This window comes from Rhinolophus hipposideros (genome assembly GCF_964194185.1).
Source record: "Rhinolophus hipposideros genome assembly, chromosome: 23".
Lineage (NCBI taxonomy): Eukaryota > Metazoa > Chordata > Mammalia > Chiroptera > Rhinolophidae > Rhinolophus > Rhinolophus hipposideros.
Genome location: NC_138069.1, coordinates 34,752,453 through 34,765,018, shown reverse-complemented (window position 1 = coordinate 34,765,018; position 12,566 = coordinate 34,752,453).

The window sequence follows — 12,566 nt, the reverse complement described above, 5'->3', positions numbered from 1 at the left end:
GAGGAGGACATAGAGACATTTTCCATGATAAATTCAGCAAATACGGTGTGCGGCAAGTTCAGGACCATGCCTGGTAACTCTCAGCCCCATCCTTGAATCCCTGACATCGTTACTAGAACCATCCAATCATAGCCGCTTATGATTTAAGCTGCCTTAAAGTCTCCTGGTCCCGATTTCCACCTGTGCGATCTACAGCCTGTCTATGAAAACGGTCAATATATCAGTCGTCCCATCTGTTCTTACTTATCTCCCGAGGTAGAAACCATCCATCCACAGCAGGCAGCTCATTTTACTTTGAGATGGGACCATTTTTTAACATTCTAACTTAATTTATAAACCCTTTATAATGTTTACTCAGTGGTCTTGGATCTACTCTCTAAAGTAACACAGAATTCTCTGTACTATGTAAACGTATTTTAGGTTAGACTCAGACAACATCTACTAGCTTCTCTTGAAAGCCTAACTGTAAATCCCTAATAGCCCAAATAAACTAATTAGGAATTGCAATTTAATTACCCATTAATTACACACTATTTTCTTTTTAATTAGTGTCACTTAAGGTGAACTGTGACTACAAATTTGTTTCTATTGATTGTGATGGTAACAAAGCCTGACTTAGAGTAATACTTTTCCTTTTTTAAACTTTTTTTTTTTTTTATATACAGTGCTCAATGGATTAGCGATTTTACATTCCTCACCACCTTTTCTAGGGTATTGTACCAAGTGGATTAGAACTTCAAATGCTACAAAGCTACAAAACTGCTTTACTGTAAAAATCCAAGACACGGGTAATTATCACCCAGGTTTTTCAATGATTTTTTTGATGTTTAGGTGGAGCTTTGAGCAACACAAAATTTTTTGAAAGAAAGAATAAAAAAAATATATTTGCAGTGGATATATAATGGTCTTCAATGTCTCATCTATTGATTTTCTTCAGATGTTAAAAACCTCAGTGTGACTTAAATTTTATGAAATGGGGTCACTGACATCTGAAAAAGTACAACAAAAATGCATACTGAACATACTGTGGACTGAAACACATAATTTCCTAATGAAAAGGTTAGCCACTGTGTAAGTCCATCACTGGCAGAAAATTTCTATTACTTCTAAGAGAACAGATTTGGCCATATCTTCAAAGAGCTCAAATTTTATGTTGACAGGAATTTGTCCATGGGTATTACTATGTTCTATTACCAGCTTATGGTATCTAATTTATAAAGTCAATTTACATGCAAAGCTTTTTGTATTCTTTGTACTACTTAACTTCATCACAATACATTTATATTTCCTTTGTGAAATTATTTCCTGGCTCCCAGCTATTCAACACATAACTTTTTTAAACAAAAAAAAAGCTAATTTGAATGGTTTTTCCAATAAACCAATTCTAATTCAGCTACTGGGACCATAAACGCTTAAAAAATGTATTCCTTTGTAGTAGAATATATTCACCGAGTGTGAAAGATCATTCATTCAAGACCAGTATCAACATAGTAATATTTTCTGGCATGGTTAACATAGCTACTACCAAATCTATCCATATCAGGTTGAAGGGACTGAGAGAAATCAAGCAGAGCAAATGGACATGATTTTTTTTTTTTTAAAGGAGAAAGTGAGGAGGGGCATGAATTTAGTAGTACCTAGAAGAAGAAAAAACTCACCCTTAGCTCTGGTGCAGCGGTGGTTTTTTTGTCTTATGTGTGGAAGTATGCTTATAACCTCTGGTTCTCTTCTAATTTTCTCCCCATGGTTGGCATAATCACCTTCCTAACTTTCATCTCATACCATTCCTCTTGTCAGCAGCCTTGCTGAATGGACACTCAGTTGTTTCACTCGCAGCAGTATAAACCTGATGTACTAGAATCTATCAAATCATATTTTAATAAAGACAATTCTGGTTACCCTACAAAGCCTATCTATTTTTAAGAAAGAATTTAATTAAATATGAATTAAAGTACAATTGTAATGAGAATAACTTTCAGAAGGCCCTGAAGAACATTTTGCAAGTTCTGATTTTCATCACCATGAATAACTGATGTCTTTATAAGGAAAATATAAGGTTCAAAACTAAATAGTATATTGTGACACTAGTCAGTTTGACTGAGCAAACAGAGTTATCCAATACTTGCCGAACACTTTCTTCCTGCTATGATGATTTACAGATAATACCAAGGGCAATGTATTCTAATGTACCGTAAATACCAAGACAATGCAGGAAGTACAATCAATCCATTTCAATAGGTATTTTGTGGGGTGTGCATGTTACTTTATTGAAAAGCCCCATTAATTCTAGAGTACTCTGTCAAAGTTGTTAGAAGAATCCTATGTCCTCGTGGAGGTTTCTCTTTCTCTTACTCAAGTAAAGTTTTAGATGTTGACAAGTAGATGGAGTATAATTGATATATTTAATGAAGTAAAAACCAATAAATATATTTTCAATTTCAACTGAAACCTATATTGCTAAGTAGGAAGTTTTTTTGTTTGTTTGTTTATTTTTTAATCCATTTCTTTATAAGTAGAATATCAATGACAAACTATCCATTTGGAAACCTGTTTGCTGAAATTTCTGATGTTATAAATTTAGGACAGAAAAATGTCTGGTTTTTAATGTGCTTTTCAATTGTCCTATACTTCTGATAAACAATTTTGAAAACCAAAATATGGTTAATAAAAAGAAGTTATCGGGTATGTTATATTTTCAGTTGGAAAAGTTATTTTTAGAACTTATACTAAATGACATAGTTTTCCGGATATCACATTATTTTTTTAATTAAAGTCCAACCTGTATTGATTTATTTGGTTAATTCAGAAACATGAGAAGGATGGGAAAGGTTAAAAATAAATTGTTTTCTTTAAAGTGTACTGATAGTACAAAGATAAATTGAGTTTTAAATTCTGAATATGCAATTTCTACAGGAATCATTTGAAGCTATTTCTGCTGCTCCTTTTGTTTAATGATCTGGAGTCTGAAAATGAGAATAAGGAATGCCAATTTGGTTTGTCTCTAAAAATTCACATAATATGCCTGCAAAACAGGAAAACGACTCTATATCTTCAGATTATTTGATATGCCCAGTTTAGACCTTATCGAAATGAATCGGATGTGAAACTGAGTAGTAGTGAATGTAATTAGAAACATAACTCTATCATGTGGTGAAACATGCATTAGGCTCTTTGAATCCTGAAAGATATCTTCTCATGGACTAAATGTGTAGGGTTGTTTTAGAAAGTGCAGCTTTCTAAGTCCCCATGATTAAAATGTCAGATACTTCTGTTGTTTGTAACAGACTGCTCTACAACCATAAAGTAATGAAGACTAAATATACTTGTAACTTGGTACAAAGTTAGGTAACAGGCAATTTTTTGCTTTTATATTGTATAAGAAAACATCTTTTCGTGGTGTTGAGTAACATTGAATTAACAAGACAGAGAGAGCTGTCTGTAGTCACAGCACAAGGAAACACATCAGGGATTTATTAGATTTGGATTTATCAGTGCATAGAAATTCATGATGTTTAACTTAAAGGCAAAAAGAGCAGAACACTTTGAATAATAGTTTGAAGTGGATGATTAGCTAAGGGGATGCAACATTTAATAGCCAAAATAAATTACTATAATTATTTTATTACCTGTGCTAACTGATTCCATTGTTTTTATTGAAATAACAGCTCCCTAAGGAAGGGAATGGAGCATCAATGAATCTCAGCTGAAGGCTTGTGTGTTCTTCTGTAGCAATCAAAAACAATGAAAAATAGCCTTCATTGATAAAACTCTTAATGTCTACATTTCATCACTTGGAGAAAATATCCCATCCAAGTGCAAACACCTAGAAATATCTGGAAGCTTCTGGAGAGAAGGAAAGCCTATGAAAGACAATATGGTTATTTTTAGAGCTCTAATCCTCCATATGTGTACTCTGTTACTGGTTCCTGTAAGTCTTTTTCCTTTTCCGTTTTATTTTCTAGGAAAGACCTTTTTGAGATTACTCCCTCTAGCAAAAATATACACATGTACTTGCACTCTTGTACACACGTTTCTCAAAGGAGTAGAAAGAAGGTGGGATGGGTCAGGGTGCCAGAGGGTGTGTGAAGCCACAGAATAAAATGTTGCATATTCCTAGAAAGTAAGTTTTACTTGAAGATTTGAGGAAAAAATTGTAAGATAAAAATGGATTCATACAGATTATATAAAAATCTGCACACATGAAAAAATGACTCCAAAATAAATTTGGAATTTGTATAGCAGACCATCTACCTCCCTCCTTTCCCACCCTCTACATGCCCTCCATCTTTCCTTCTCACTCTCTTTTGCCTTTACGTAGATTTCACGAAAGAGATTGATAAATGTTCCTAACCTACATCTTCAGTTCCTTCCAATGTTCTATATTTTCAGATAAGGAAACAAAATATTTTTTGCTAATGTAGGATGTGAGATCCCAGAGATGGCACAGAAAATCAAAGAGAAGAGACAGAATCTTCTTCATTTACCTAAAGGGGGAGGTAAATTATAGACCTATACTTTCAATTCAAATTTGAAAGTTTCTGACCAATTATCTATTGAAGGACACTTTGGTTGTTTCCATGTCTTGGCCACTAGAAATAACGCTTCAATGAACACTGGGGCACATATATCTTTATGGATAACTATTTTCATATTTTGGGGGTACATACCCAGGAAAGAGATTGCTGGTACATATGGTAATTCTATTCTTAATTTTTTGAGGAACCTCCACACTGCCTTCCATAGTTGCTGCACCAGTCTGCATTCCCACCAACAGTGTATGAGGGTTCCTTTTCCTCCACAGCCTTTCCAACACTTGGTATTATTTGTCTTGTTGATGAAAGCCATTCTGACTGGGGTGAGGTGATATCTCATTGTGGTTTTTATTTGCATTTCTCTGATGATTAGTGATGTTGGGCATCTTTTCATATGTCTATTGGCCAACTGTATGCCCTCTTTGAAGAAATGTCTCTTCAGGTCCTCTGCCCATTTTTAATTGCATTATTTGTTGTTTTTAGTTGTTGAGTTGTATAAGTTCCTTATATATTTTGGTTATTAGCCCCTTATCTTCGATAGATGATTGGATAAAAAAGATGTGGCATATATACACAATGGAATACTACTTGGCCATAAGAAAAGATGAAATAGTGCCATTTGCAACAACCTGGATGGATCTTGAGATTATTATGCTAAGCAAAATAAGTCACACATAAAAAGTCAAGAACCATATGCTTTTACTGACATGCGGGATATAAAGGTGAAAGCAACAAAGGAACAAGACAAACAAATAAACAAAAACTCATAGATACAGACAACAGTTTAGTGGTTACCAAAGGGTAAGGAGAGAGGGAGGTGGTAGATGAGGGTAAATGGTCAAATATATGGTGATGAAAGGAAAACTGACTCCGGGTAGTGAACACACAATGTAATATATATTACAGAATTATACACTTGAAACTTATGTAATTTTACTATTGTCACCCCAATAAATTTTAATTAAAAAAATTAAGTTTCTGACCCAACTCTTTTTTTTTTTTTTTTTTTTAGTAAAATAAGGTCAATGTTTAAGTTTTTCCATTCAAATGTGTCATGCTTCTTATGTGGATATTTTCTTTGATTTGGTTTAGAAAAGTATTCTGAGATTCAGATTTTTAGAATGGTTTCCTCCAGACCTTTGCCAAAGTCCGGCTAGTTCACTCATTTATTTTACTCTTTTATTAAACAAACATTTACTGGATTCTATTTTACTGTAGGCACAGTGCTAGGATTTGGAGATACAGTTGGCTTAGTGGCTGCCTTGAAAGGAGCTCAGGTCTAGAGGTGAACAAGTAAACAACTAGTAATGCAATTACCAAGTTTATATTTCATAAGCTACAATGTTAAATATGCCAGATACTTATGCTGCTCTGCGTGTAATTAGTAGCTGTTTTTGTTGGGTTGTTTGAAGGAAACTGAGGCATTACTTACATAAGAAACAAAAAACAAACAAGAGACAGTCAAGGAATGCTTGCCACCTGTTTGCCAAAGGGTCGACAGTGCATCCAAGAATCACTGTATGGATAATAACATTGGAAGACAGGTCTTTGTTAGGTATATTAACTGTAGTATCAACACATTTATATAACGAGTCTGTGGCTCTCAAGTTATATTAACCCTCAAGGCATCTAGCAAGGTTTCGAGTCTAGGAGACATGGTACAGTCATGCAAAAGGCTTCAACTTTTCAGATACTTTTGTTTGATTGAAATACTGTTATAATTTCCTTCCATGCATCTCACCCCGTAACATACACACACACACACACACACACACACACACACTCTCACACACACCCACACACACACCAGCATAATTGTCACCTATTTAGTAGAGCCTCTCCTGACAGCTCTATTTAAAACGTACTCCTATCATTCTCTATTTCATGGAATGCATCCATTTATAATGCATATCACTTATTTACTTGTTTTTTTAATGATGCCCTCACTAGATGTTGAATGTTATTGTCACATGATCAAGTTTTTTTAAAAAATAATTATTGTACCCAGAATCTCTAACTGCTAAATAAATAATTGTCGAATGAGTGATGGAATGCATCAATGGAAGGATGAATAAATGAACAAAAACCCAAGGTAGAGATCTGAGGCCTCTATATATCCAAATAACAGAAGTTGTTGAGAGGTTTAAAAGAAAGAATAATGAATTAGAATTGGCAATGGTTCCTGGTCTCTCCCCCCTGCTAAAGCATTAAATAAGTGTATTAATTTGAAGCTATTCTAGTTCCTATTTCTTCCCCAGGCTCTTCTAGATTCCTGCATTTCCTTATGGATTAAACAATTGTACTGGAATATTTTAGAAAACCATTGTAGTGAGATATTTTGTCTCTCCTTTTCCTCTAGAATAAGTAGCATCAATGTCATTGCAATAGTTATCTAATCTCTTCATGATGAAGGTGCTCAACTAAATGTCTCAAGATATTGAAGACAACAAGCCCCCTCAGGACAAGCATCACTGAATGAAGAGGCAAGGTCTTAGAGGCAAACTCATTTCCCTCATTTCTACTGATAATGTTTCCCTCCAACACTCAGAAAGAAAACGGGCTTTGATGATATTGGGAGAGGACACAACCAGAAGGACTCTTTAAAATGAGACGACGTTTTTCTCTCTTCCTTAAATCTCCCTTTTCAGAATGGGTGCCATTTTTCTGATAGAGCCATCATCCAAATCTGCTAAATGTTCATCACTTCAAAACACCCCACGACTGCTAAACCCCCAGAGCTACCAAAGGGAAGAGTACCGCCCTATCATTAAAGTAAACAACTTAATTTTAGATTGTAGCAGCCAGATGAAAGTCGAGATTTTTTTTTTTTAAAGAACATTCTGTATAATGAGCGTGTCATGTTAATTTGAAGGTTTCAGGAAAAAAGAGGTGGAACATACAAAGGGAAGCACACACATGCCTTGAAAAACATGCTGGTCAGGATTATTTTGTAGGCATTGTGGATGATTTCTGGTGAACTTTGAATGGTACAGTTAGAATTCATGCTTGAAGAGTGATGCATGTACATGATTCTCACAGATTTCAATAAACAACCACTGTTTATGAAGAACGAAGCTGAGTTTATGTTACATGTGTTCCTCGCTTTCATTCATAGGCCAGCCCAATTTTATGGAAAAGATAACAAGATTCAGAAACATTAGTGAGTTATAGAAATAAACAGCTAGAAGAGGCACAAATGGGAATAAACTCAAATCTAACTAGTTGTCACATCCATCCTTTTCCTGGGGTAGTTTTTCCTCTCTCCTTTTGGGATTTTAGTGGAGACTGCATGACACACCCCGAGCTCACGTTAATTCTGAGGGAAATAAATAAGGGTGAAGGCAATCAATAAATCATACTTTCTGTCAATTATACTACCCATCCAAGGGGATCCTTGTGAAACTCTGAAAAACAGGCACTTACTGAAAGAGACAATCTCCTACAGGTGTGTCTATCTGCCAGTTGGTGGTACCAATGTCCAGAGAATGGGCCAGATCCTTAGGCCACAAAAGTGAGACACTTTATTCAAATAGGAAACGCCTTAGGGGCTTTAGGCTAAAAAAGACAGAAGTGAGACAGAGGCTTGGAAGGGAGAGAGTAACAATAATAATAATAATAATAATAATAATAATAATATCCTGTCAAAAAATATATAAGGTAGTAATTATTATCCTTATTTTATGCCAGAGGAAATGAAGGCACAGAAGGGTTAACTGGCCTCTACAAAGGGGATATACTATTTAGTAGAAGCATTCAATTTTAAGCCATTTTATCTGCCTCTAAAGTCTGGGTACTTTTCGTTTTGCTATCTGATAATTTTTGGTCTACATTTGATTGGGTTCAAATATTCAATTTTGTGTTCTTAAATCAGCATTTTACTCTTTAGTATATGTAGGGAAAATAGGAAAGAGAGGAAATATTGGAATATTTTTTTAAAGCAAGACTTTTCAATACTGGAATTGACATTTCGGGTGGCATTGTCATTGGAGCTGGGGGACGGGGTGCAGACTGGGTGGGTGGGTTGCTCCCTGTGCATTATAGGATGTTTACCAGCATCCCTGGTGCCAATGACTACATGACACTGGCACCATAATCCAAGGTTTGACAACCACTAATAGCTCCAAACATTGCCAGATGTCCCCTTGTGAAGCAAAATATCCCCCCACCCTTAAGAATTGCTACTGTATAGCAGCCTGGGGTTCAAGTTCAGGGCCTGGACCCAGAAAACCTTATAGTAGTCCTGCTTCAATTACTTGTATTACCTCTGTGAACCTCACAGATTCCTGAACTTATCTGAGAAGAGACCTTATCCATACAATTTTCTTTTTAAATGATGACCATTTTACTTATTTTATATAATAATTAGAATACCCCCAAAATATGAGACTTGATATGGAAATAATTTAGAGATGGTAAAAGCACAGGGAATATAAAGGAGGATTACTATTACTCATTTGTGGGGGTTGGGGATAAATAAACTTAAAATTAGAAAACAGAAACTTAGATTATTTTAAGGAATACACTTGGTTCCTGAACATTATCAGATACCGTAAATATAGATGTTCTAACCCATAACAACTGAGTAAACTGCTTAAGACTGCCATGCAATAAAATCTACTAACTGTAATCATTTTTTGTTGTTGTTTGTTTGTTTTAATCTAAAAGTTATCAGTTTGTATCCAATAAGTGAGGCATGAGAGTTCATCCAACTTTCATCAAATCTGGTGCAGAAACAATAGAGAAAGTCTTGTTCTTCTGGAATTGTAAAACAAACACTGGACTCAGTGAGCTAATTTCTAATTTCAGATCTGTCAAGATTTAGCTTAGCAACCCTAAGCAACTAACTTAATCTTTCTGAATTCCATTTTCTTTATCTGTTCAATGGTAAGTTAATTAATTTGCAATCTAGTTGGGAACAGTCAGTGAGATAATGTATGTGAAATATAAGTAGTAACACTTAAAAGTATAAAGAGCAACACTAACCCAACACATATTACTAGAGCTGTTTTTCAACATGCAAAAGCAAGAGTATTTCAGAAACAGCTGCTTCAAACAATGAGGTACTTTTATCTTTTCCCAAACTCTAAAACATTGTGCTCCAGCTGGGCTTAAAGAGACTAGATTTAAAGAGAAAAAAGGAATGAATTAACTCAATTCACAAATAAGACAGCCATGTCAAGCAATCCTCTCACTACCGAAACCATACCCAAAACATCTAAAATCTCCAGAAATTTGCAACATAAACATTTTAATTCTCATTTCTCAACAAGCCTTCTGCAAACGGAAAGTTATAAAGCAGAAATATCTTCACTCAAACCCAATTTGAGTTTTAAAGACAATTCTAAATATCAATCAGGTTTATAAGCTCTATAAGCATAAGTAGATTGTCTGTAAAGAACACCATGCTTATTAAAATTACCAGAGAGAAAACACCTCTAACAATCAGAAATATGATACAAATGTCAAAAAAAAAAAAACAGTAAAAAAACACAGTAAAATGAACTGTGTCCAGTTTGGAATATAAATATTTTTTACTACAGTATGACAATAGAAAAGATGTTTCTAATGTATGACAGACAGAAACAACAACAACAACAACAAAGTAGGAGTATTGAACTGTCACTTCAGTAGTGATATCTTTATTGCTAGAGAAAATGTCCTTTGTCTGTACCCTAGAACTTTCTTTCCTGTTGATGTATTTTTTTTCAAACTTACATTAGTAATTACACTTTTTTTTTTCCTTGTTTGAGCCACCTTAGTTTGGCCAAAGTCAATAATAGTTTGTTTCCCTGAGACTGAATGCTTGACCATCACTTTAAAAGAAAAATGTTTTTTATCTTTTTGTCTTCTCAGAAGTCGTGCTTTTCCAATAGCCTCATTCGTTTGTCTCTTTTTTGACTTCCTCCCTCCCATATATCTACTGCTTCTGATTCAATTGGTTCAGAATTCTGGAGATGCTGGGCAGACAGCTCTCGTGGGCCAAACTTAGAAGAATAAAAACAGATGCGGACCTCAAGGATGGGGGTTCAGCACCGTGGACAGCAACAGCAGTTCTGCCTGGGCCTGGCATGGCTCTGTATTGTATTAATTACTTTAAGACCACCAATAGGATTCTGCAAGATCCACACTCACAGTCAGTCGTTTATTTGCCAATTTTGGCTGGATCCTATTCCTTATTTCCTTATTTACTTTTTGGTGGGGATTCCTTATGCCATTCTGAGGAAAAATGTAAGACTTTCGAATAAATGATTAAAAAAAAAAAGAAAGAAAGAAAAGAAAAAAGAAAAGAAAAACTTGCTCTGGGAACCACAATGGGAAAGTTAGGCTTTGCCAACAAAATGCAGTCTTTGCCAAGGACGGGAATGCAGGTTTGGCCAGTGAAATCTCATAGCACCCAAGACTAGAGTCCTGTGGCTTTCATAAAGTCCTGGACTTCAAATGTTTGAGTACAGATGATGTCTATTTTCTGAATCATAATGTGATACTATCTCTTATTTCACTTCTTCCACTTTTGTACTGTGAGTCAGAAGTCTCTCTGGGCTTCCTTTACATTTGCAGTCGTATTTTTGTCTTCTGCAAAAAATCTTTACCTGGATTTAGGAACTAAGTAACAAAGTATGCCAGTCACATTACTTCTCCCCTGTAGGTTGTGGACTCAGCAATATTTCTGGCAGATTTCTACCAGATCTGGAGAGCCTTCAATATGATCTTCTAAATGTTTATTGAAGGTTAGTACACCTACTTTTCCTTTTCATTGTAGAAAGGATAAAAACCTGTAAAACAATTGTATTTTACAACAGCCCCTTCTCAGCGTCATAAAACTGAAGTTGTAATTTAGGATTGATAGCTACAAAAAAGCACAGGAGTTCAGGATTTCTCAACTTTAAGACAAACACTTTGCACATGCACCGGTTAAACCTCCAGCACTTACAATTCTGTGAAGTAAATTCAGGCCCTGGGGCTTGATGGGATAAGCACTACAGGTACTTTATAACAGCAAGTGAAATCATCAATTTAACACATTTGATATATGTGCTGTTCAGTTTTTGAAAAGCAAAAAGAGAGCTGAAGGAAATGAACATGGCATATGACTTGATGCTAAGCATTTTGAAAACGCACATCTAGAACTGAAACATAATTTATCTTGCAGTTACACGGGCCTTCTAGAGGCCTCTATGCAGAGTCAGCAAAGTGCCATGCATTGGCAATCATCCTGGAGGGAGGCGAGGTCAGTGACCAGCTTGTTAAAGGGAGACCTTGCATTTTTTGTAAATAGTTTGATCAGTAATATGAAGTTGGTGCATCACACCTTGACTAAATTTTAACATTTGGAGAATTAGAATATTGTATAAACACAACTTTGTGCCCTCTGAAAAATTGGCTAATGCCTTATTCTCCTGGTGAGGACAATATTTCTAGCGTACTGATTTTAAGAGCAAAGACACAACATACTTAATGCAAGACAGCAAGAAAAATCATGAAGAATCAATCCTGTCTTAGAGTTTTATGTTGAATATGAGCAGCTGAGTTGAATGGACATGACATTTGTAGTAAGGAAAAACATAAGAAATAACCAAACCCAAGTGTCCAAATCCTTGGGAATAGCAGCATACAAAAAGCAAATGTCAGTCAACATTGTTTGTTTTTTTAGCTCTATCCATGAGTATGTCATGTGTCAAAGACTGTATAAGGTACTTGGGACATAAAATAAAGATAGTCCTTGCCAACAACATAGTTTTTAGTCTGATAGGGAAAACAAATCAATTTAATGAAGCACACATAGTAATAAAATGTATAAACCTAAAAAAGTTGATCAGAGAGGACAGAATGATTAATATCTATTGTACCCAACCTATGATAAGAAACAGTGTTAAAGGAAAGAAGGTATAAGGGAACAATCTGGAACCTACAAAGTATGACTATGTTGGAACGGGTAAATCAATTGAGTATGGACTACATATGAGGGCAGAGACTTGGTGAAAATGTCTTGGAGGTGACATACAATAGAATATTTTGAAACAATAAAATACTAAT